Raw genomic sequence first — 26214 nt, 5'->3', positions numbered from 1 at the left:
CTTGGAGCCTCCATAACATTATTCATCCCCAGCATGCATATAGGACATTCTTTATAAATGGGGATTATAATAGTACCTTCCTCCCAGGGGTGTGAAGATCAAATGAGATGATAATTGTAAACCACCTAGCACAGAGCCTGGCACATTCGTTGTTGAGTCAGGTCCAACTGATTGTGACCTCTTTTGGGATTTTCTTGGCAAAGACACTGGAGTGGTTTGCCATTTCCTTCTCCAGCTCATTTGACAGATGAGGAAACTGAGGCAAACAGGGTCAAGTGATTTGTCCTAGGTCACACATCTAGTAAGTGTCTGAGGCCGAATTTGAACTCAGGAAGATGAGTCTTCCTGACTCCAGGCCCAGCACTCTGTCCACTGCATTACCTAGCTATCCCTTAATTTACTTAATTTGCAATCAATAGTTAAATGTCTTCTTTGTGGAGTATGGCCCCAAATGGGGGAAAACGTGAAGAATTTTGTCTGAGGCAGGGGAGGGAGAAGATGCTTAATCTAATATTCTGGCATATCAACATTAGCTATATAGAGATCACTGAGCTTCCAAGAATATGAATACATAAGATTCAAACTAATCTGAATAAAAAGGAGTCTTTCTTTGATGACTGGAATAGGATCACAAAATGCATCCTCCTCCTCAGAATTATGAAGATGAATTATCATTGAACCATCAAAACATTGGAGGCTATTTAACTAAGAGTTCCTATGAACAAAATGTCAGTAAATTACTTATTCATTATAATACTCTGTAACATTAAAAGGATGGTCAGTGAACCTCTAGAAATGGAGGGATGATCCCAAGGCATATCAAGGCTTCAGCCAGAACTAGCAGCTGGACTACCCTCATTTCCTTCTTTGGCGTTACTATACTAGAAAAGGGGAAGGCAGAAGCTAAACTAAAATCTAGATTTTAGCAAAACATTCAGTAAAGCCTACTAGTCTATTCTTATGGAAAAGATGATAAGATCACGGATTTAGAACTCTATGGGACCTTGGAGGCCATCTGGTCCAATCCTCACATTTTACAGATGAGCGAATGGAGCCAAGCGGCTTATTGAGGATCCCACAACTAGTATCTGAGCAGGATTTGAACACAGGTCTTCCTGACCCCAAGTTCATCTCTTTATGCACATTACCTCTAATAATTCATCTTCAAAATGGGGTTGGGGCACTCTAGTGTGCCATGGCCCGATCCCGAGGGATGTGTATTAAACCAATCAGAAGATGAAAAGACAGTTACATCTCACCCTTGCTGCTATTCACAGGGTTAGTGTACAACACAGTCACACACTTTCTCTTATCCACATCCTACTGTTATCTATGTAAGCTCCTAACCTCCCCCTTCTAAGAATGGTGTTGGCCAATCATGGCAATTAAACCCTGAACTAATCAGCAGCTATGCACAAACCACTGGGAAAATTCTAATTCCACCCCTTGTTCCCCAGCACCCCTTCAAGGGCTTCGTGAGCAGGCTCTGCACTTGGGGATGGGTCAGTAACTGGTGAGTAAGAGCCAAACCTCCCCTTTTTCATTTAGATTCAGACAGACTGAGTTACACAAGATGAGTAGACATGGATGGAGTAGAATCTGGATCACAGATCTCCTCATCTTATCTTCCCCTCCTCCCCCAAACCCACTCTTCTTCCAAACCTCCCATTTACTGTCAGGACACTGCTACTCTACCAATAACCCAGGTTTTCACAACCTGAGTGACATCTTGTCTCATTCTGATTCACCATACATGTCCAGTCAATTGCCAAATCACCTCATCGTTTCTACCTTTCAATTTCTTACATCTGTCCCTTTCTCTCCACTCATATAGCCACCATTCAAGTTTCATCTCTCATCACCTCTCACCTGGACTACTGAAACAACCTCCTCATTGATCTTCCCACCTCAAGTTTTTTCCTCCTTCATTCCATCCTCAGAGCTGCCAAAGTAATTTTTTTTTAAAGTGCAGGCCTGACCATGTCAGTCTCCTACTTAATAAACTCCAGTGGCTTCCTATTACCTTCTAGGGTCAAATATGATATCCTTACCTCATCATTTTTTAATTTGTTTTTGTGTAAGTTTTATGATGCATATAATTATTAGGGTAGTAGTACATGCATATGATTTACAAATAATTATATATATTAGAGGTAAATCCTCAAAAACTTTTTTACTGATAGGTGTGTACAATCGAAAAAGTTTAGTGCCCATTGGTCTAGATGATACTATAATTAGGTAAATTTGGAACTAGTTAAATGGCCAGACCCAAAGATTAATCATTAATGGTTCCATGTCAGCTTCAAAGAGGGATTCCAATGGAATGTCCCAAGGACACTCCACACTGGAAACACTAGTCCTCGGTCCAGTGCTGTTAAACATTCAATTTGGATAAAGGCGTAAATGGAATGTTTATCAAATCTGCAAATGATACAAAGCTAGATGGGATAGTTTGCAGATTTTTGACAACTTAGAAAGATGGATGGAATCTAATAAGTTGAAACTTTATTAGGGATAAATGTAAAGTCTTACATTTTGGATAAAAAGAAATCATCTTTTAGAGGACAAGGAGGAAAAAGCATGGTTAGGCAGCAATAAGTTCAAAAAATATGAATATTTTAGCAGACTATAAGTTAAAGATGAGTCAATGTATTGTGTGATATGGCAGCCCAAAACCCCAATTATCTTAGGACATATTAAGAGAGACAGTGTCCAGGACTAGGGAGGTGGTACCCTCTTCCAGCCAGATCCAGAGTCCTTTGTTCAGTTATGGGCACTACATTTTAGGAAGAATACTGATAAGCTGGATCTCCAAGAGCCCTGAAATCATGCCATATGAGGATATGAGGCTGGGGAAGACTTAAGGAAGACTTGACAGCTATCTTCAAATATTTGAAGGGCTCACATGAGGAGAAGTGGTTAGATTTGTTCTATTTGGCCTCATAAAGTAGAACCAAAAGCAACTGGTGGGTGTTGCAACGAACAATTTCAGGCTTGATATAAGAAAAAAAAAACTTCCTTACAATTAAAAGTATATAAAACTGGAACAAACTGCCTAGGGAAGTAGTGGGTCCAATTTCACTGGGATCTTCAAGCAGATGTTAGCTGACCACTTGTCAGGTATATTGTAGAGACAATCCTTTGTTGTTCATCCTTTGCTCCAGAAAAGGACCAATGACATCATGGTATTTTGTCTTGACTTGTTCATGAATTGGATTTAAGTGAGGCAGAGTTGTGCAAAGCCAACAGCCTCACTCTTTCCTCCAGAGTCATCAAAGTTCAGTGGCAAGAGAAAAGTTAAGAAGACTGGCGATGACCCAGGATGCAATGGGACACCTCGGCCTTTCCAAATTAAGGTCTTTCCCAGGTCTCAGTTTGTCTGAAGCAACACCCATTCAAAGACTATCCTGGTCAGGTATACATTGGACTAGATGGCTTTTGAGATCCCTTCCAATGCTGAGTTTCTGTGATACATGCTGACAGACTCCTAGGCTTGAGATTTGGAGCTGGAAGGGACCTCAGGGACCATCAAATCCAACCCCTTCTCTTTACAAGTAAGGAAATTCAGGTTTAGGGTCCTTGTCCAAGGCCACAGACACCGTTATGCATCAGAGGTATGGTTTTGAACTCGAGTTTTTTGACCGCAGAGTCATTGTTCCGTAATATTTCTCATTTTACAAAGGGCTTTCACATATCTTTTGATCCCAACAACAGCCCCATGAGAGAGATGATGGATAAGGAATCTCAGACAGGGAAGGGTGATGAGACTTACTGGTTATACTGCTAAGTGGCATCAAAAGAGGGACTAGAACCTAACACTATTCTAGTAACTGGGTCTGCAAAGATAAATTTTACAGAGACCCTACTCTCAGGGGTCTCACAGTCTGATAAGAGCTTGGGGAAGAGGCAAAGGGAAATATTTATATAGCGCCTACTAAATACACAAATAATCATGATACAAAGGAGAATATGATAAATGGTGTAAATCTGGTGCATGGGATGGCCACTCATACTCTAGAGTGTCTGGATAAGTCCTTTACATGAACCCTCATAATGTCACTCTTTGTGTTTGCTCACTTACTCTAATATGCTCTCACACTAGGTTCCAGAGATTGACCACAAGCCCACAGTTATACTCAAACTCTCTCAAAGACTTAGGGGTAACCCTGTTAAGAGGAACAACAACCCCCCTACTCACCATTCACCACTTTTGAGCCCCCACTAATGTTTCTATTTATACAAACCACTCACAACGACACTTTCAGATCTTAAATATGATCATTTACTTAATAAGGCAAAAGATATAATAATGCTATCACAAGTACACCAGATATTAAATCAAGTGAATAAATAACAAATGCATCACAATCCAGACAAAAACGTAGATCACACTTTCCCACCAACGCATTCAATATCTGTGAAGAAGAGTCAGGATAAACTTAAAGGAACCTGGTTTTGATGCCATTTGGTCTATACGGGATCATCTGTACCACGTGAAACTCCTTTTCTACCAACTGTTTGAGTCTTCACAGCTCTCCATCTGCAGAGATCCTCATTTCAATACATAGCATTTGTAACATCCTCAGGACATTTAGAAAATGCTGCCTCTTAATGTGACTAGCAGTTCTCCTTAAGCCAGAGAACCACAAAGTTCATGAGACCAGCCATCTCTAGAGCTCACAGAACACACCAGCCACTTCTTTAACATGTTGTCCAATGAGAACAGGACTCAAATCAAGGCAAAATGAGCCTAACCACCTCTTTTTTTATACAGTAAAGTAGCAGCAGTATCTGCTTCCCCTTTCCTGCTTTTTCTTCTCAAACCAGGACAGTGTAGGAAAGGGCAACAAGGATTTCTGGAGGCTTGAGCGATAGCTGGAATGATAGCCTTTATTCAGCCAATCAGGAACTAGCAACCAAAGTCCTGTCAGCTGGCTACTCTTGCTATTTGTCTCTTCAAACAGTTCCAACAAACGGCTTTGGACTCCCTGCTTTCCTCTTCTGTCATCAGTCTTTAGCTTCAGCCTCCTCCCCCATCTCTTACCTTTCATGGCTTAAATCATATCCTCCTGGCTCAATGACCCACCTTTCACTTAAAAGGTAACAACCCACCAAATTTCCTCTAAGAAATCAACAGTTCTTTTTCAAAATCATTCCTCAGTCTCCAAATGATTATGTGATTCCTCATTTTCTTTTTTCCCCTTTGGTTTTACCCTCCATAATCATAAACCAATTATAAACAAATGAATGGAAGGACCATGATATCCTGCAGCTTTTACATTTTCAAAATGGTCCTCCATATCATTTTATGTCCTTGAACTGTTTCTTTATACTCGCAAATTTCCAGTTTTAATAAATAAAAGTTCTTTCTCTGCCCCCTTTAAGCTATCAAACTGTTCACATAAAAATGAGGAATCATCTGATATCATTTATATGGCAATTTGAGTCTTTATATTCATACCACAGTTCCTTGTCTAATCAAAACTGCTCAAATCCAATCTGAAAGCTGATACTTCATACAATTATTTTAGTTTTTTTAAAACCAGAGTTTAAAATTCTTTTTCCTGCTTCTTTTAAATATTAAACCATTCATCTATAACAATGATAAAAATCTTACATCCTCTACCAATTAATTTATTTCTTTTTCTTTATACAAAAGTTCTTTTTCTGTGCTTTCCAGCCCTAAACTTCTCCATATGAAAAGAACTTTAAAGGGATAGTACCTTACAATGGGAAGGAAAGTCTTAGCAAAGTGTTTGAAAAATGAAAATTGACAGATCACTTACAGCTAGGCAGGGAGGGTTGGGATGACCTGTCATTAAGGCTTCATTGAGGGAGTGGTATCCAATTTGGGCCCCCAGTACTCCACACTACACTCCCTGATTCTCAGATTCAATAAGTCTAGGAGAAAGTTTGTGTCAACCCCAAAAGGGAAGCTTTCAAGGGATTTGCATAGCAGGAGTTTAAGGGATGGGAGCCAAGGGTAACTTTCCTCCATGTATTGACTCATTCACCTAGCAGCATTGCACACAGGTTCCAATATGGTCAAATCTGTTCACATTAAAGCATCAATCCATTTTCAACCAGAGAAGTGTTTGCTCCACTCTGTTCTTTTGGAAAGCATGTCACTGCAGATTCCCAAGAGAAAGAAAAGAAAGAGAGAGAACCAGCAATAAGTATCTTGTCTAAAGCAGCAAGGCACCCTAAGGGAGGGACAGAAGATGACATGTTCCAGGCAAATCAAATCGCTTTACCTACCACATCCTTTGAGACCCTGGTATAGACAGCTCAAGACCCTGAGCCTAAGGGCTCTAGAAACAGCAGTGCCCCCAGACCACCAGCCCTGCTTTCAGACCACTCCCCACAACCATTATCTGGGGCAGGGGCCCCCAGGAAATGAGATCTGGTGACTTCCTTCAAGGGAGCAACAGCCCCAGCATCTCCTTTCTATCAAACCCCTTGCTTTGCCAACTGGTTCAACATTAGACACAGATATGGTTTTATCAATGAAAATCACATTGAAGATGCATTAGCATCTACTTTTCCACTGCACCCTAGGGACCACTGGATCTCTCCATCTGACTTGCAGCTTCCCCCAATTAGAATGTGAGCTCTCTGAGAGCAGGGACCATCTTGCTTTTCTCTGTTTTCCCAGAACTCAGCACACTGTTTTGCATGTAATAATTGCTTCATAAATGCCTTTCCATTCATTTATACTGATTAATACTGACAGCCTTGTAACTATAAGCTATTATGATTATTGCCTTCAGTTGTCTTCTAAAGTGCAGATCAATCAATTAAGAACTATTTAGTGAATAACTGCTATATGGCCAGTCCTGTGCTAAGTTCTGTGGGGGATACAAAGAAATAGAAATTGCCTCTGGAAATAAGATGCTAGACTTTAGAGCTGGCAGAGACGTCAGAGATCAAGCAGACCACTCTCCCCACATTCTATAGCTGAGGCTACAGAGGCTTAAAGAGGGGACCAGAAGAGGCTTATCCAAGATTGGGGGCTAGTATGCAATAGCGACGGCTCCTGTCCTCAAGCTTACACTCTAGCCCACGTGCACATGGCATGTATGCATGAAAACAGTTATAAAACAATTAAGTTTTACTCTACAGTTGCTGTTAGTATAGGTGCCGCAGCATTTCAGAGAAGAAGAGGGCTCCCTGTTGGCCAAGTCAGGACAGGCTTCAAAGAGGGGAAGGCATTCCAGCCTAGGGTGGGGAGGATCAGGGAACAAAATATCAGAATAAGCAGACTCAGGATTTGGACACAGATTCATAGTCCGGGAGCCAAGGAGAAGTGCAGGAGACATGCTCGTGTTCTGAGGCCTGACCTGGCCCCCACTCCCACCCCGCCAGACCAACCCTAGCCTCCCTTCTCTGGGGACTTCCCACTGCTGTGGGATGGTGCACATTATTAAGGAAAATACCCCATAGGAAACCAAACCAAACATCTCTACTTAAGGCGAATTCAGGGAACCTTTGGCTCCATCTCCAAACCAATTGAAAAGAGCTCAAAACAGATTAAAATAGGAGATGAATTTTCAAGCCGAGGAATGAGAGAAAATGAACACTCTGAGAGGGGCTCCAGAATGATTATTATATTATTTAGTTTGAGTTAAAGCATAAGGGAAATGCCAGCTGCTTCTGCGACAGTGGGAGGTTATGGACAGTTAGGCAATTGTGTGGATTTAGGGGGGGAGGCAAGTAGTACTTGCCTGCGCATACATGAGTGCTGCATGCCTGTGCACTTACACACACATGTGCACACACACACACACACACACACACACACACACACACACACACACCACAAAACCCACACTCTCCACTTAATTGCTTAAAAGAAGAGAAAGTCCATTACTGAGGAGTCTGTACTTGACCAGCCAACACATACATGCTCCTTTTCTGATCACACACCCAACCCATATGTCCCCCAAATGCACATGAACAATTTTGAAAGGACCCTACCTACCTATGCCTTTGGTGAAGTTAGGAGGTGGACAGAAATGAAGACAATATTCTGTGCATAAGATTGATTACCAACCACCCTATTTCTCTCTGCCATTCAAGGGAGTGAAGGTAGATTTAAGATTCACTTCAGGGTCAAGGCCAACTCAAAGCCAGATTTTGAAAGTGGCACACCTTGTCTCGCCTTCTTTCCCAACTGCTTCAAACCCACAGTGATCTCTCCTTTCTCTAGTCTAAACTTTGATGGGCCTCACAGTCCATTCTATACTAGCTAATTATATGCATCAATGTGTCAAGAATCTGTAAGAATAACCTGTACTATCAGAAGATTGAAATTCATATACAGATTTGAGAGTAGCCTGAAGCCCAGAGAAGTTAAGTGAGCTAATTATGGTCACACAGCTAGTCAGGATCTGAAACAGAATTTGAATCCGGCAATCTTTCTAGTTCACATACAGGTTTGCTGTTCAGTCGTTTTCAGTTGTGTCTGACTCTTTGTGACCCGTTTGGGGTTTTCTTGGTAAAGATACTGGAGTGGTTTGCCATTTCCTTCTCTGGCTCATTTCACAGATAAGGAAACTGAGGCCAATAGGGTTAAGTGACTTGCTCAGGGTCACACAGCTAGTGTCTGAGACTGGATTTGAATTCAGGTAGATGAGTCTTCCTGACTTCAGGCAGAGCACTCTTTCTACTGTGCCCCCTAGCTGCCCTTATATACTAGAATTGTTCCCTCATTGTTTTGAGCAAATCCTGCCTCGCTTAATGAACGTAAATTCTTTGCAGGCAGAAGCAGAATCTCCTATCCCTTTCATGCCCAGCAAAGTGCTGATCACACAAAAAGTGATCAATGAAGATCGGTTGATCCCAAGCTTGTCCTCGTTGCTTCACTCTCCCCTGTCCTTGTTCCCAGACCTTTTCAATATCTCTTCTCTCTACTGCCAGACCTGCCTATCCTTATCCCCATGCTTTCCCTTCCTCCACCCAAGTCACCCAGGGCTTCTCATTACCATGTCTTCCAACCTCAAAATGCACCCACCCAGTGTCTTATCACCACCCAGCGACAATGTACTAATCTGGTTCATTCAGCTCTCAGTGGGAATCTCTTACCTTTGTCACCATTAATGACAAAAAAAAAAATACCGTGAAATGCCAGACTTGTCGGGGGAGACTGGGGAGCTTCTTTCTTCCTCATATCGCAGTGTCCTGTGCTGCATGGGAGACATGCAGGAAGTCTAAGTCCTTGGGAAACCTTAGGGAAGGATTGCTCCCAAGCTAATTAGAGAGATGGAAATGTGAGAAGTTGTAGTTGAGATAGTAAACATTGTAGAAGTTCAGAGAAGGGGTGCTGTGACGTGAGAAACCTGAACGGGGGCTCAGAAGACATGGCCCTTATTGCCAGCTACAGCACTTACTAGCTACGGGAGGAAAGAGTGTGGATATGGTGGAATAAGCAGTAGGTGTGGAAACAGAAGTCCTGGGCTCTGTTCCCATCTCTATTCCTTATTACCCATGTGGCCTTGATCATTTTATCTCCCTGGGCTTCTTTAGCTACAAAATGAAGAGGCTGGACTTATGGTCCTTTCCAGTGTTACGTCCGTTGATATGAAGTGAAACACTTGACCTTTCATGACCTCAATTTCTTTCTCTGTAAAATAGGGGCATGAAGGTTGGTTTAAATCAGAGACATAAGTAGCTCAGGGCAAACTGAGCTTAAAATCTGGTGGCAGATTGGGGGAGTCACTACTCTCTCCAACCCTTTACCGTAGCACACAAGATAGATGAGTTGATCAGATTAGTACCTTGCCACTGGGAGGCAGGGAAGAGCAGCATTCAGCCCCTTTTAGATGGTTCCAAACCTCACTACAGAGTTCTCCATTGGCCTGTGCCACTGTTGCATCGTGTCCCTGAGCTGCTGCCACCACCTTCAGGGTCTTTTCATCATGATACTCTTTTGCCAGGGCTCACCTTCACCCTCAATAAGGGAACAATGATAAGGCTCTCTAAGGGATGTGCCATCCCACTACCACCTTCCCCCTCCACCCAAGAATGTTTACACCTAAATTTGGACTACCCTCTGAACCACTGCTGCCCATTCCCAATCTCACACACCATTTCTACCCCAGGTATAAAAATTCCTAGTTACATCTCTGAGCCGGGTGGGCTAAAAGGCCTCCCTGAGCTCCTTGAAGGCAAAGACTATCATCTGCCTTTCTTTGTACATCCAGAGCTTAGCACGGTGCCTGGCACCATGGTTGTTCAGTTGTGTATGACTCTTTGTTACTCCTTTTTGGGGATTTTGCTGGCAAAGATACTGAAGTGATTTTCCATTTCCTTCTCTAGCTCCTTTTATAAGCAAACAGGGTTAAGTGACTTGCCTAGGGTCACCCAGCTAGTAAGTGTCTGAGGCCAAATTTATACTCAGGTGTTCCCAACTCCAGGCCCAGTACTATCCACCATGCCACCTAGCTGCCTTTGTGCTCTATGTGCCTGGCACATAGTAGGCACTTAATAAATGCTTATTGACTGACTTCCAGCTCTAAAATTCTAGGACATCACTATGACCCAGGTGGTTAATAAAGGCTTGTAGAAAAGGTAAGACCTGGACTTTGAAGGATGAAGGTAAGATATAGACAAAAGGAGAAAGGAGAGGGCATTCCAGGTGAGGAAGATCATAACCAGGGGCATAGAGTCAGGAATGAGCCAGGCAAACCCAGAGAGCATTGAAAAGACTAGTAGACCTAGGGAAAAGAGGTTTCTTCTCTTCAGAGGAGCTATGAGAAATAAAACTAGGAAGATAGGCTGTACACAGATTGCGGGAAGCCCCAAAAAGCCAAGGTAAGCCTACTGAAGAGCCAGTGAAGGATCCTAGGATCATAAGAGGCTGTTTAGTCTAACCTCCACATTCTTTTACAGAGGGAGAAACTGAGGGCTGGATAGGTTAAAGTGACTTTGCACAGGTAGAGGTGAGATTTGAATCCAAGTCCTGAGACTTCAAATCCATCACTTTCATCTTTACTACATTACTTCTCCAGGTTTTTGGGGGAGGGAGTTGAACAGATTTTTTTGGCAGCTGTGTGACAGATGGATTGGAAAGAGAAAAGATTAGAGGCAAGAATACTCATTAGGATGCTCCTGCACCAGCCTGTGTGGATAAAGTGGAGAAAGCCTGGCAATGGGAAAGGAGAGGAGATGGTGTCCCAAAAGTCTCAGTGCAGTGTAAAAGCTTTAGTGGATATTTATTGTTGTTCAGTCATGTCTGACTCTTCATGACCCCATTTGGGGTTTTCTTGGCAGAGATACTGGAGTGGTTTGCCATTTCTTTCCCCAGCTCATTTTGCAGATGAGGAAACTGAGGCAAACAGGGGTAGACAACTTGCCCAGGGTCACCCAGCTTATAAGCGTCTGAGGCCAGGTTTGAACTCAAGTCCTCTTTACTCCAGGCCTGACATTAGTTTGCTAGTATGTGATGAATGCTTATTGACTGACTGAGGCTTACAAAATAGGCACTTGACACCCATGAACGGCGCCTAGGAGGGGAGGTCAAGGGGCATGCTCCAAGATGTATGTGGAGGCAGCTTATTTGAGGGAGCTAAATGACTCCACGTAGGTGATCTCTCCCTCCTCAGCCTCTCCAGTGATGGGGAGGGAGATCCTCAGATCCCTCCTGAGAGCAGACAGCTGAAGACTACACTCTACCCTTGGAATTCCTTTCACAGCTTCTGCCAAGAGTTATCTTTCCACGTGTGCATCTCCCCGACTAGATGGTTCAGTGCCAAGAAGACGTGGACAATGCTTTCCACAGCAACACTTCTATAAAACAAAGATGACTTGTTCCAGCAACACATTTCATTGTCAGAATCTCTGTAGCCTGAGGTAGAAATAATAGTGGAGCCTGAGGGATGAGTTTCCAAGCTAGAGATGGAGAGGTACCGTAGAGTAGAGGAAAGAGGCCTTCTTTTGCAGTCAGGGGAGCTGGGTTGGGCTGCCAGGGTACAGGGATACTGGCAAATCACTCAACTTTTCTGAAGCTCAGTTTCCTGAACTACGAAAGAGAAAATAAACATGCTGGCTGTGCCAACCTCCAAATTTTATTGAGTCTGAGAGAGGTAGATCCGCACTTAAGGAAATCACTTTGTCAGCTGTCTGGAAGATAGACTGGAGGGGAGAGAGACTTGAATTAGCAGACACCATATTTGCATATGTCTCCTATCCCTATCAGAGGGTATGCTGCAGGAGGGCATCTGCACTGTGGCTCTTCCTCAGCCCCTAGCACAGTGCTGGTCAGAGCTTAGTGACTGGCACCTTCTCAGGAAGGCATCAGAAGTTACTCTCTTGCAAACACAGCATAAAACTAACAGGTGATAGAGAGAAAGTGGAAATCTGGCTTTGGTCCAGGAAGGAAATGGTCTCTTATAGACTGTTACTTAGGGCTGACATGGAATCCTAGAGCTTTGGAGCTCGGAGAGATCTTAGAGATCATCTAATCCAGTGGTTCTCAAACTTTTTTCAGAGCCAGAACTGTTCACTTTAAACAAAACTTTGGCTGACCTCTTGCAGCAACATTTTTAAAAAATGATTTTTTAAAATGCCTGCTACTCACCATACCAAATAACATAAGATTTTAAAATTTTTTCAGATGAATTTTATTCTTAATCTAACAATCTAACAAGCAATTTACATAGAGGGAAGAATGTGAATGCTTACCGGGGGTATTTTATAATTGGAAATGATAGCTGTACATCACATTCATTCCTTTCTTTTTTTTTAATAATTTCTTATAGAACAATAATATTCCATCATAATCAGAAACCACAGCTTGTTCAACCGTTCCCAACGGATGGGCACCTCTCAATTTCCAGTTCTTTGCCACCAAGAAAAGAGTTGTTAGATACTTTTGTACATGTAGGTCCTTTTCCTTTTTTTTTTTTTTTTTATCTCTTTTGGATACAGATCTAGTAGTGGTATTGCTGAGTTTTCTTTTTGAGATTTTTGTTTGTTTGGTTTTTTTTTGTAGACAAGAGGGGTTTAAATGACTTGCCTATGGTCTCACAACTAATATCTGAGACCAGATTTGAACTTGGGTCCTCCTGGCTCTAGGGCCAATGCTCTATCTACTACACCAACTGGCTATCCCTTTTGCTAGGTTTTCAAAGGATGTGCATTGTTTTGTAGCCCTTTGGGCAGAGCTCCAAATTTCTCTCCAAATGGCTGAATCATCGTTCACAACTCCACCAATAGTACATTAATGTCCCAATTTCCACACAACACTTCCAGTATTTATTTTCTTTTTCTGTTATATTAGCCAGTCTGATAGGTGTGAAGTGGTACCTCAGAGTTGTTTTAATTTGCATTTCTCTAATCAATAGCAATTTAGAGCGTTTTTTCATATGACCATAGAAAGCTTTAATCTCTTTATCAAAAAACTGCCTGTTCATATCTTTTGATCATTTCTCAATTGGGGCCATTCCCTTCTTTTTTCTGACACTAACGCAACAGACTAGGTCCTCATCACCTTTTGTCTGGGCTGTTGCAATTGCTTCCCTGCAAATTCGTCTTCCTGCATACAGTCCCTGTCCCTCTCCAATTCCCCTGCATGTAGCTACTACAGTGAAATTCCTAAAGCACAGGTCTGGTGACATCATTCCACTGCTCAAGAAGTTTCGGTGGCTCCTCATTGCCTTTAAGAAAAAATGCAAAGTACAATTAAAAATACAAAGCTGCTGTTTGGCATTGGCTCCCAGGCAATTATATGTTACTCTTCTGAACACCCCAAAACCCCAGTCACACTGGCAGACTTGATGTTCTTCATCCATCTTCTTCCTCGATGCCTGTGCATAAGCTGTCCCCCAGGCCTGGGGGGATAGCTCACCTCTGCCCCTGGAATCCCCAGCTCCCTTCAAGGCTCCTCCAAGGGGCCTTTCCTTATTCCTCCGCTTGGAAATACTCTTCTCCACCCCAGCCCCAGCCCCACAAAGCACTGTACATTTCGTATCTGTGTACTTTCATGAGTGTGCATTTACTGTGCACGTATTGTATGCCCATGGTAGAATACAGCTCATTAAGGGCAGAAACTGTCTCACTTTTGTATTTGTACCACCGGGGCCTTGAACAGTGGCTGGCACTGAGCAGAGGCTTAACAACAAATGCATGTTGGTTGATTGCCATCTCACTATTCCAGTTACAAGAAATATTTATCCTAAAGTTGGATGACCTTTCCTCAAGAACGCTTCTGCCAATGACCAGCCTTGATTTCAGAGGCCTCATGATGAAACAGGTTGCCCATCTCCTGACAGAGAAGTTGTGGATTCAAACAAAGTACAGACGGAGGCGTATTTTTCAGTCGTGGCCAAGCCAAGAATTTGTTCTGCTTGACTATACACGCTGCTAGCAGGAGTGCTGGGTGGTGGAGGGGTGGAGATAGGAAGATGAGAAAAGGCAGAAGATTTTCCTTTGAAAAAATATGATCTTAATTTTTTAAAGAGTTCAGCTGTGAGGGGATGAATGATTTAGAGAGAGACTTTCCCCAGTGGCCTCTGAGGTCTTCTTCAACTCTAAACATCTAAGATCTCTCATCTCATAAGAAGCTACAGATAGTCATTTCCCCCCTTTACTTGTCTTTATAGAACTATGTCTATAGATAACAAAATCTCTGTGTTTTACTTGGTTAATGCCTTCATGATTTTGCCAGAACCAAAAACATATTTAATATTTAGTAACATGAAACCTACCATGCATTAAGATCAACAGGAATAAACTCCAACTGTAGATAATCTATCCTCATGTCTGGGTTTCTTTAGAATCTGGGATTCTATACTTAATTCACATGCATAGATATTGGTTTCCATCAAATTTTTTTTTTGTCTTGTCAGACTTTCCAGTTTTACTCAATTATCCACAATGGGTACAAATCTGTGTTATGAGACAGGGGGGCTAACCAGTCCTGGCTGTGCCACCAACTAGCTATGTGATTTTGAACAAATTACTTCCACCTCTGGAAAATGAAGGTTATTAGGTTAAGATGATTTAGCGCCTATTATACCAGGCACTGTATACTAAGTGTTTTTATAAATATTATCTCATTTGATCCTCAAAACAACCCGGTGGGATAGGTGCTGTTATTATCCCCATTTGACAGTTGAGGAAACTGAGACAAACAGAGGTTAAGTGACTTGCTCAGAGTCATAGATCTAGTGTCTGAGGTTGGATTTGAACTCGGGTCTTCCTGATTCCCGGCCCAGCAATGTCTCCACTGTGCCACTTAGATGCTTTACACAGACCTCAGAGGCCTTCCAGTCCACCCTCTCATTTTACAAATAAAGAAACTAAGGTCCAGGGAGGTGAAAGAATCTGCCTAAAGTCATACAGGTAGCAATAGGCAGAGACTTGCCCCTCTGACTCCAGAGCCAGTGCCTTTCACTGGAAAGGAGCAACAAAGCTTTTTTCCAGTTCTGACATTCTATAAACTTAAAAATATAAAAGTAAGTCAAATTTGCCTTTGGTACTCTATCCACTTTTCCTTCGGGGGCTTCCATCCACTCCTGATACTCCTCTTCTCTCCCCAGGCAGCTGATTTCTGTCCCACTGCCCTCGTAACTGGTGACTTATTAAAGGAATTACCAAGAAGATTTGAACTGATAAGGGCTTAAGATTTCTCCCCCTCCCAAGGGTCCTACGTTTAAAAGTTGTCAAACATGGGAAAGCCCTTAAGATCTACAATAATAAGTGTCTGACCACGGACTTTCAGAAGCCTGGATAGACCAGTGGGGGAGACGTTTAATTGCAGGGAAGGAGAGAAGGGGACACTGCTTTCGTGGCACATCTGAAATCATGCCACGTAAGCAGCTGAATTCCCCAAGGACAGCCCTGTGTGTATGGCAGTGTGCTGGAAGGAGAGAGGGTTAATATTTGTGGCATTTCCTGCTCCAAACTCCCTTCATCTCCTAGTTCTTTGGTTTCTTTTATCTGGTATTTCTGGGCAGTACAATGGGCAAGGGAGACTGGAAAGTTACTGAACAGCTATGCCAACCCTTGCCAAAAATGCAGCAGCGGAAACTGGCAAGAGACTATAACCTCTCTTTAATTTCCTTTTCTATTTTGTGCGTGTATGTTTTTCCCCTCCTCCCCCATTACCCCCCCCACACACACACACCATTTTCTCCTCTTCATTTTTTTTTCCTGGCCTTTGGGCTGTAATTCTGAAGGAGCCTTGCCTCCAGGATGGAAGGATCCACAAGAGGCTTTCCTTTGACAGATGTCCTGGCTCTATGCTGGAATGTCTGTGACTGCCTCTTAACTCCAAGGACTCCTGGAAATGTGAAATCCACCAGGATATTTGCTCCTTAAGTATTGCTGAAAAATGCCAGGGGGGAAGTGCCTAGCACAGTGCCTGGCACATAGTAGGTGCTTAATAATTGTTTATTGAATTGAAAGAAAAGGTCAGTGTCCTTTAACTACTGCCCTCCTTCTACAGACCCACCTATATAAACTTGGGCTCACAGAGATCATTTTCAGTCTGTTTCTACAGGCACAAAATTTAGAGATTGAACTAAAGGATCTCTTAGGTTCACTCCAGCTCTAAACTATGACTCTCAAGGAACCAAGGCTGGTCCCTAGAAAAACTGCCAAGTCAACAGAGTCAGTCTTCGGTTCCTTCCTATAAACCCTTTCAGTGGCTTATCCTGCATCTTTCTTCCATCCCTCATGGCTCATTTCCTTCTGGCTCAAAAGTATGGGGTCCCTATGCCATACCCTGGGTGTTCAGGACTAGTCAGTACCCCAGGCACCAAGCATGCTTCATTACCCTTCCTCCCCCATCACCAACAGCGTTTACTCATCACGTTACTAGCTGGGACCCTGCTTCTCACTGGAAGATTACTTTTATGAAAAATTGACTGAGAATCATGAAACTTAAATTTTCATTCTTGCTCTGACATTAACTAAGTCTTGGTCTAACTTGGTCTAATCCACTTTATTTGTCATAACTTTAGGTGGTGCAGTAGATAGAGTGTCATGGCCTGGAGTCAGGAAGACCTAAGTTCAAATCTAGCCTCAGATGACACTTACTAGCTGTGTGATCCTGGGCAAGTCACTTGACCCTGTTTGCTTCAGTTTTCTCATCTGTAAAATGAGTTTGAGAAGGAAATAGCAAACCACTCCAGTGTCTTTGCAAAGAAAACTCAAAATAGGTTCACGAAGAGTCAGATACAACTGAATACCACCACAGAATTAGGTAGTTCATTTATTAATTTCCTAGAGAGAAATACTAAGGGCTGGGTGTACTAAAAACTTTAAAGAAGATGAAGTCTCTGCTCTCATGGAATTTATGATCTAGTAAGGAGCTAAAGTGCAAATACTTCAGACTAAATAATCTCTAAGCTCCCTACCAGCTCCAACATTCTTTTCATGTTATTATAAACAAATTCATCCTAAGGTGTTGGTGACTGACAACAGCCCAGTACATCATCCCTCCCAGGGGCATTTGCATTCTTATTTTACATAGAACAATATTTTGTGCCAAAGAAATGAATTTCTAATGGTGAGAGTTTGTGTGCTTTGCAAGCACATGCAGACCATGCTAACACACATGGCAAGGGAAATATATGGGGATGGAAGGAACTTCTTGTTGCTACTCAAGCTACTATCATGTGGGTGGATGTGTAATTTGCCTATGGCTACAGCTGGGCTTGTAAATGGTCCCACAGCTCAGTTTGAATAGAAAATGAAAAAATGCAAAAAACTGTAGAGGAAAATTGTTTTTGTTCTTCATAGTGATGTGTCCAATAGATGTGGTTTGGATCTGGTCAGTGCCTCCTGTCTTTGTATTACCTGCTTTGGGCTTAGTTGAAGGAAAGAAAGCTGCCCAGTGCCATCAGTTATAGGCTAATGACAACCACTTCCTCAAGGTATTTTATAGAAAAAGTGGACCCAACATTTCCCTCCCACCTCAGCTTTCTTTTTTTTTCCCCTTTGAATTGTGAAGGGGAGAGAAATCATTATGTAAGGTATCCTTTCTCCTTCCTTGCAAGGGCCTGCTATAGATATATAGATAGATACATAGATACACACACACACACACACACACACACACGCACACACACATATATATGTATATATGTATGTGTGTATGTGTGTATATATATATATATATATATATATATGTATATATATATGTGTATATATATATATATATATATATATATATATATATATATATGGTATTTCTGGGCAGTACATACATATATGTATATTATCTGGTATTTCCAGGCAGTACATACACACACACACACACACACACACACATATATATATATATACACACACATATATATAATATATATATATATATATGTATATATATATATATATATATCTGGTATTTCTGGGCAGTACACATACACACACATATATTTTAATCTAGTATTTCTGGGCAGTACATATATACACATATATTATCTGGTATTTCTGGACAGTACACATATACATATACATATATACATATACACACATGCATATATACACAGATACACACATAGATATACACATACACATATATATACACATACATACATACATAAATAAATATATATATATATATATACACATATATAGAAACTAAGCATATTGCTAGGAGCATCTAGGTGGTGCAATGAATAGAATTCCAGGACTGAAGTCAGGAAGACTCACTTTCCCAAGTTCAAATCTAGCCTCAGATATTTACGAGCTGTGTGAGCTTGGGCAAGTCACTTAACCCTGTTGGCCTCAGTTTCCTCATCTGTAAAATAAGCTGGAAAAGGAGATGGAAAACCACCCCAGTATCTTTGCCAAGAAAATCCCAAATGGGGTCATGAAGAGTTAGACATGGGGGCAGTTAGGTGGCGAAGTGGATAGAACACCAGCCCTGAAGTCAGGAGGACCTGAGTTCAAATCCGGCCTCAGACCAAACACTTGGCACTTACTAGCTGTGTGACCCTGGGCAAGTCACTTAACCCCAACTGCCTAAAAAAAAAGTTAGACGTGACTGAACAAGGTTTTCAGGGAAGAAAGCTAGGCCCAAGAAAAAGATACATCAAAGAAAATGTCATTTTTTCCAGAACAAATCTAGGAGCCATTGATGAGAGCTATAGAGAAGTAGATTCAGAACAGAATCAATTTAAGAGAAACTTCCTAATGATTCAAACTGTTCAAAAGTGGTATGGGCTGTTTTGAAAGATGGCAAGTTCCCTGTCACTGGGGGTTTCAAAGCAAAGACTTGAGAAATAATTCTGCGAAGGAAGGATGTGTTAGAGGAGATTCCTGCTCAACAACAGGCTGGGCGGCTTCCAGGATCCCTTCTGCCTTGAGATTCTGTTATTCTTTCACAGGCCACCCAGCAACAAGCCGGGAAGGCGACAGGGAATGGTGGGGAGAACACTGGATTTTTGAGGACCTCAGATGGAGTCCTAGATCTGACAATCTCCATTTGACCTTGGCCACCTCAATTTCCTCATCTGTAAAATAGAGTTGGACTAAGGAATTGAGAAAGTCATTTACAGCATGTTATTGAAGCAGTCAGTAAGGGTATTCATGCAGTCACTGCTCACCAAAATGGTAGTCACCTGGAGGGAGGGGGATGGAGAAAGGCGATGAAAGGAGGGTGGATGGCTTGCTGTATCTCCACTAATGCAGACGACTAGATGGTGCAATGAGTAGAGCATTAGACCTGGAGTCAGGAAGACCCCAGTTACGTGCCCCAGGCCATTTGCTTAATTGCTCTGTACCTCACTTTCTTCATCTGTAAAATGAAGAGGTTGGAGCAGATGGCCTCTGAGATCTCTTCCAGCTCTGTCTGTGATGCTATGTTCCAAGCAAAGAAGAGCTGAGATCAAGCCCTGCCTCTGACACATAGTGTCTGTGCAACCCTGGACAAGTCACTTAATTGCTATTTGCCTCAGTTTCCCCACCAATAAAATGATGATATTAGTAAACAACTGCCTCACAGGATTGTTGTAAAAGATCAAATGAGCTAACAAACATAAAGCACTTTGCAAACCTTAGTGGGCTAAATAAAGGCCGGTGGCTATTATTATAATGGGTGTCTATATACAAAGGGAGTAAGCTTATTGCTATGCTGAGCTTCGCCATTGCTTGCCATTAGTTACAAGACTAGTTCACCACAAACTCTTCTCTTTTCCTGAACGAACAACTCCCACATTCACATTGTATAGACAGTGGGCCAGGCTCACCCCAGAAGGGGAAAACTCAGTTCCTGTCCTTGAGGTACTTACAGTCCAGTTGTGGGAGAGGGAGACAAGATGAGCAAAGCTGGGTGCCTAGATACAAGTGACGATGACGTAAGCAAATGCACATTAACCAAATCCAGCTGTGCAGGGACAGGAAGCCCTGGATCTTCACTAATTTGTGGTTTCAAATATTCAAAGAACCCTGTGCCAACCCACACAGCCAGTCTGCTGGGGACACACAGAACAGTCCATGTTCCTTGGCTCTGTTCCCCTCAGAAAAAGCTGCCCCTCCATCCTGCCCCTATACAGACACCCACTTAAGCTAAACCTTCCAAACATGAAGGAGTTCCCTCTTTGCAGAGGATCCATTTTAGTCAGCTGTTTCATTCCATCTTCTTCCTCTGGTTCTCATTTGAATGGCAAAATTAACAAAAAGTAAGTGACCAAAAGTCTCACCCGTGAGAACCCAACCCATTCTCAAGGATCCCCAGAGCTCCATTCAGATCTCCAGAGAATTCTCACTTCACCCTGAAAATGAAGCACTGTCTCCTGCATCCAACCAGGAGGATTCCTAGGCCAAAGGAGACAGAGATATTGCACCAACAGAGAGAGGCCCCTCTGCCTCATAGGGCTTAGACCAGTTATTTCCAGAAGCCTTCTGGAAAGCAAGCACATTAATGCACTGTTGGTGGGGCTGTGAATCAGTGCAGCCATTCTGGAAAGCAATTTAGAACTATGCCCCACAAGTCACTAGAATTGCACATATGCTTTGATCTAGCAATACCACTTCAAAGCCTATTCCCCAAAGAAATCAAAATAAGAGGAAAATTGTCTTCTATAGGTACAAAAATATTTATATCAGGTCTTTTTTGATGCCAAAAGAACTGGAAACTAAGAGGGTGCCCATCAGTTGAGTAATGGATGGATAACCATAAGAAATACTGAAAGGGATGGTTTTAGTGAAACATGGGAAGACTTGGATGAACTGATACAGCTTAAGTGAGCAGAACCTAGAGAACAATCTATACCATAACAAGGTAAAAACAAACAACTTGGAAAGACCAAAAGATTCTGATTAATTCAATGACCAGCTATAATCCCAGAGGACTGATGATAACATATGCTACCTGCCTCATGACAGAAGGGTGAAGGACTCAGATTGCAGAATGAGACATTTTTTTTGGACATGGCCCAAGGCAGGAATTCATTTTGTTTGACTGTGCATGTTTATTTTTTTTCATTTGTTTATTTTTTCTAGGCAATGGGGTTAAGTGACTTGCCCAGGGTCACACAGCTAGTACGTGCCAAGTGTCTGAGACCATATTTGAACTCCGGTCCTTCTGACTCCAGGGTCAGTGCTCTATCCACTGGACCACCTAGCTGCCCCAACTGTGCATATTTATTGCAAGAGTTTTGTGTTTCTTTTTTGTCTCCCAATTGGGGAGAATGGGTGGGGAAAAAGAGAAAACAGATTTTTGTAAATTGAAAAAAAAATTAATTTAAAAATAATTACCCTCTGCACTTCTGGCCTGCCTCTTTGACCATTTATCTCCCTCTTCCTCTAGGCATCCAGTCTTGATTTTCACCTTCAGCTTGCTCTTCTACTCACTCAGTTTGCCTGCTGTTATAGGAAGTCACAATCCCTGGGTTATTTTCATCCCTACCCTAGTACGGTTCTCCTGATTTTAACTCCCAACTCACCAGCATCGGCTGTGCCTTGTTCTAATTAATCACCCAACCCCTGTGTCTTTGACCTATTCCTCCATCTCATTTCTGTCTCATCATCACCATCTCAGAGCCTGACCAAGCCTGACATTCACCCTTGAGGGGAAAAATCCCCAATTCACTTGACACAAGCCTACCCAAACCTAGTCTGTTTATGCCACTCTTCCTAAGTACCATCATACAGCTCCTGCATTTATGGAAGGAGAGCTAGTTTGGAATTAACAGTGAGCAAGGGGGCCTTTTCTAAGGATTTTGCTTTGGAGTTGTGACATCTGTCATTATTTTATAAGCCAGAATAGAGGGATTCTGGTCATACTATGTGTGTACACCAGCAGTAAGAATAGGCTGTGATGGTCCTTTTCCAGTCAGAAGGGATTAATTTTATTCTGCTCTCTCCCACCAGAGCTGTGTTTGTTGACGAATTGACTGCATCTGTGTACGATTCTTTTCTTTAATAGCCTCTGTAAGGGCAGCACAAATGTATGCAGCAACACAGCACAGCAGAAAGAACACTACAAGGATCATAGATTTGGAACTGGACAGGACGTCAGAGGCCATCCAGTCCAAACCCCTCATTTATACGTAAGAGGGCTTAAGGCTCAAAGAAATTAGAAGACTGGTCCAATGTCCAACAAGTAATAAGTGGTAGAGATAAGATGAAAACCTATCTCCTCTAACTCCAAAGCCATTTTTCTCCACCACCACCCCAACCCCCTTGCAGGACCCTGGCCCCTCAGTTCTAAGCTCAGCTCTGCCACTAATGAGCTTTGTTACCATGGGTAAGTCACTTTGTGTCTTTGGGTCTCAATTCCCTCAAATCTAAAAATAGCAGGGTGGATCAAAAGATTCTTACAGTCCCTCCTATCTCTAAAAGTCATGTTTCTATTTCTTTCCCTCTAGATCCTATTCCTCCCATTTATGTAGTTGCCATTAGGTAGATACTGGCTGGGTTAAGACGTCAATCGGAATAGCAAGGCTTCACATGTGCATGGTTAACAGAGTCTGAGATTATAACACATGATACCAGTAAATTATTCTTTTTCTATTAGAAAATAAATATCTTGGTTAAATTAACAGCACAGAATGATTAATTCATTGCCATATTTTCAGAAGTTTATATAATTAGAGCAAGATTTAAATGTATAATTACGTAGCACCTTCTCAATAAACTCCAACTGTTATCAATCACCACCAGGTTGGTGAGGTACAGGAAACCACATTATACAAGTTGAAGAAAATGAGAATATTTATCCTAGAAGGGGGAAATGATGTGGAGGGAACACAATGGTTGTATCCAAATAATTGGAGGACTGAAATGTGGAAAAGGAATCAGAATTATCTGTCTGACCCCAAACAGCAGCACTGTGATAGATATGAGGTACAAGGAAACATATTGATAAATAACTTTTCCTAAAAATTAAATCTGTTCAAAACTGGAATGGAGTTCCCCTCACTGCAGGTCTCTAAGGAGATGATTTTAGAGACAACTAGTTGGTAGGGATGTCATGGAGGCGATTTATATTTTGAGTTGGTGTTAGATTAGATGATGCCTGGTGTCCTGCAACTCTGAGATCCACTGATTCTATTAAATGAGTGTTTGGAATCACTAGAAACCAGTGTGAGTTCACTAAGAATAAGTAATGACCGACTATATTTCCCTTTGTGTTACCAGGTTATAGATATTCAATGCCTGGAATTTTAGTAAAGCATTAGACATTCTTTTGCAATATCCTTGTGCAAACACTAAAGAAAGCTGGATAAGGGTTGGATAATAATTATGTGGGTTATTAACTGATTGAACAACTGGATCTGAAACCAATCACAAAAATCATACTGTAGGTATTGTTTACCTTGACTTTTAGCAGAATGAGACATATATTTTTCGGACATGGCGAAGGAAGGAATTTGTTTTCTTTGACTGTGCATACTTATTGCAAGAGTTTTGTGTTTCTTTTTTCTCTTCCAATTGGGGAAAATGCGTGGGAAAAAAAGAAAATAGATTTTTGTAAATTGAAAAAAAAATTAATTTAAAAATAATTACCCTCTGCACTTCTGGCCTACTTCTTTGACCATTTATCATTTGATATACCATTATTTGATATACCATATGCCATTTATACCATTTGGCAAAATTTTTTCACATTATTCTTTTAGCAAAATTGAAAGATGTGGACCAAGTAATAGAGGTAAGTCTCTAGAGGCATATTGGAGAGCCCCAGACCCTGTTTCATTCCACATCTCCAGCCATCTCTTGGATATGGCACATTTATTACCTTTGCGTATGACATCAAGCTGGGAGGAACAGATCACATCTAGGATAGTCTAAGGTTTCAAAAATATTTCAATATATTAGGATTGTGGACCAACTCTAAACAAATGAAATTAAACAGCAATAAATATAAACTCCTGCACAGAAATGAAGGAGATGTGAGGCAGTAGTTCAGGTGGGGAAAAAATAACCTAGAAATTTTAGTAGGTTGTAAATCCAATACATTGTAACAGAATAGCAAAATATTAAGGGGTTATTAACCTGTTTTAATAGAAGGATAGTGTCCCAAGGAAGGACATGGTAATCAGTTTGTGCCCTGAGGGGGTGAAACCATACCTAAAATATTGCATATAGTTATATCTTTTAAGAGTATCTTAAAGAGTATCTGTGACTTCTGCCTTTAAATATATGAAGGCCTGTCATGTAGAAAAGGTATTAGACTTACGCTGTGTAGCCACAGAGTATAGAACTAAGACCAAAGGATAGAAATTAGAGGACAGCAGCAATTTTTTCCTTAAATTGGCAAGAAAGCATTTCCTACCCATTGGAGCTGTTCAATAATGAAATAAGCTACCTAGTGAGGTCCTGAGTTATTCATCACGGAAAGTATTCAAGCAGAGACTAAATGATAACTTACAGATGTTGTGAAGTATATGACAGAAGACTGAGACAGGAAGAAGGCGTGCATGAGGACTCCAAGGAACAGATGGCATGATAGAGTAGTGATGAAGGACTTCAATTATGCATACATCTTTGGGAGCTCACTCTCTCTCCCTGCTGAAAGCAGAGTATCTAATAATTTCTCAACTTCCTTAATGATAATTTCAGCCTGTCAAAGATGGAGTAGCCTACAAGAGTAACCTATTCTGCATCTTATTCTCACTAACAAGAAGGAACTGGTTGCTAGGGTAGAAATGATGAGAACCTTGAGGGGAAATGACTGTTCCATCTCAGGGATTTATGATTTTTAAAAAAGGAATGTTGGGCATAGATGGACATGCATTGAACATTTTTGAGAGAGCAAGTTTTAAGAGAGTCAAAGAAAGAGTTGGTAGAATCCCACAGACTAAAATTCTATAGGAGTTAGCTCAGGAAAAATGGGAAGCTCTTAAGGATAACATTCTGAGGATACAGAAAGAAACAATTACAATGAGAAAGAAAAAGGAGAATTGTCAAAAGAAACCAATGAAAGACCAGTGATAGGATGGAGGCAAGGGCATGTGAAAGAATGAGTCCAAAAGTGTGGCATGGTCCTATGAGAGGAGGGTCAATCACACTAAAGCTTGTAATAAGTAGAGGCTGTTGCAGAAAGCTAACAACAACAAAAAAGGATTGAATTTTTAAGCTATGCTGAGGGAGAGAAGGATAAAAAAGTCACAGGACTTCTCCCCAGGGTGGATAGAGCAGGTGAGAGAACAAGTCATTGCTGCTCAAATTTTATTTGGTTTTGGTTTTCCGTCAAGGAGAATGACCTTTGTAATGGGAAGGAGAGAACAAAAATGGCTCATAGGTCATTGAAACCCAAGTGGGGATATAATAAGAAAGCACCTCATTGTCCGTGGTGATTTCAATCACCAGGCCCAGATGAACTAATCTTAAAGCACTATAAGATCTAATTGCCAAGCCACTGTCAGTGATATTTGAAAGATCATGGAAGAACAGGAGAGGTGCCATAGGATCGGAAAAGGTCAAATGTCCCAGTTTTCAAAAAAAGAGAAGAGAATGGAGCTGTGAACCATAAGCCAGTGAGCTTAATTTGATTCTTGACAATTCTATAACACATTATTAAAGGGATGGTTTGTGAACATTTCGAAAAGGAAGCAGAGATCACAAAAACTCAGTATGGCTTGGTCAAGAACAGGTCACATCAAGTTCTTATTTTGGCAGGGTTACTAGACCAGTAGATCACAAAAATCATACTGTAAGTGTAGTTTACCTTGATTTTAGCAAAGTGTTTTACAGAAGTCCTTTATGTTATTCTCCTAAAAAAGATTGAAAGATAAAAGATAGTCGGATGAACTAAAA

The 26214-nt window shown here is 41.5% G+C and overlaps 1 protein-coding gene across 1 annotated transcript in view; it reads right to left on the bottom strand.

Annotated features, from left to right (window-relative positions):
• The window catches only part of ZBTB7C (zinc finger and BTB domain containing 7C), a 525518-nt gene that overhangs the window by 444267 nt on the left and 55037 nt on the right, over nt 1-26214 (bottom strand). The gene's annotated exons all lie outside the window — the stretch shown is intronic.

The sequence above is a fragment of the Phascolarctos cinereus genome, unplaced genomic scaffold (assembly GCF_003287225.1).
Source record: "Phascolarctos cinereus isolate Bilbo 61053 unplaced genomic scaffold, phaCin_HiC Scaffold_4;HRSCAF=312, whole genome shotgun sequence".
Taxonomy (NCBI): domain Eukaryota; kingdom Metazoa; phylum Chordata; class Mammalia; order Diprotodontia; family Phascolarctidae; genus Phascolarctos; species Phascolarctos cinereus.
Note: the sequence above shows the minus strand (reverse complement) of the source record. Positions and strands in the feature narration are given on the sequence as shown.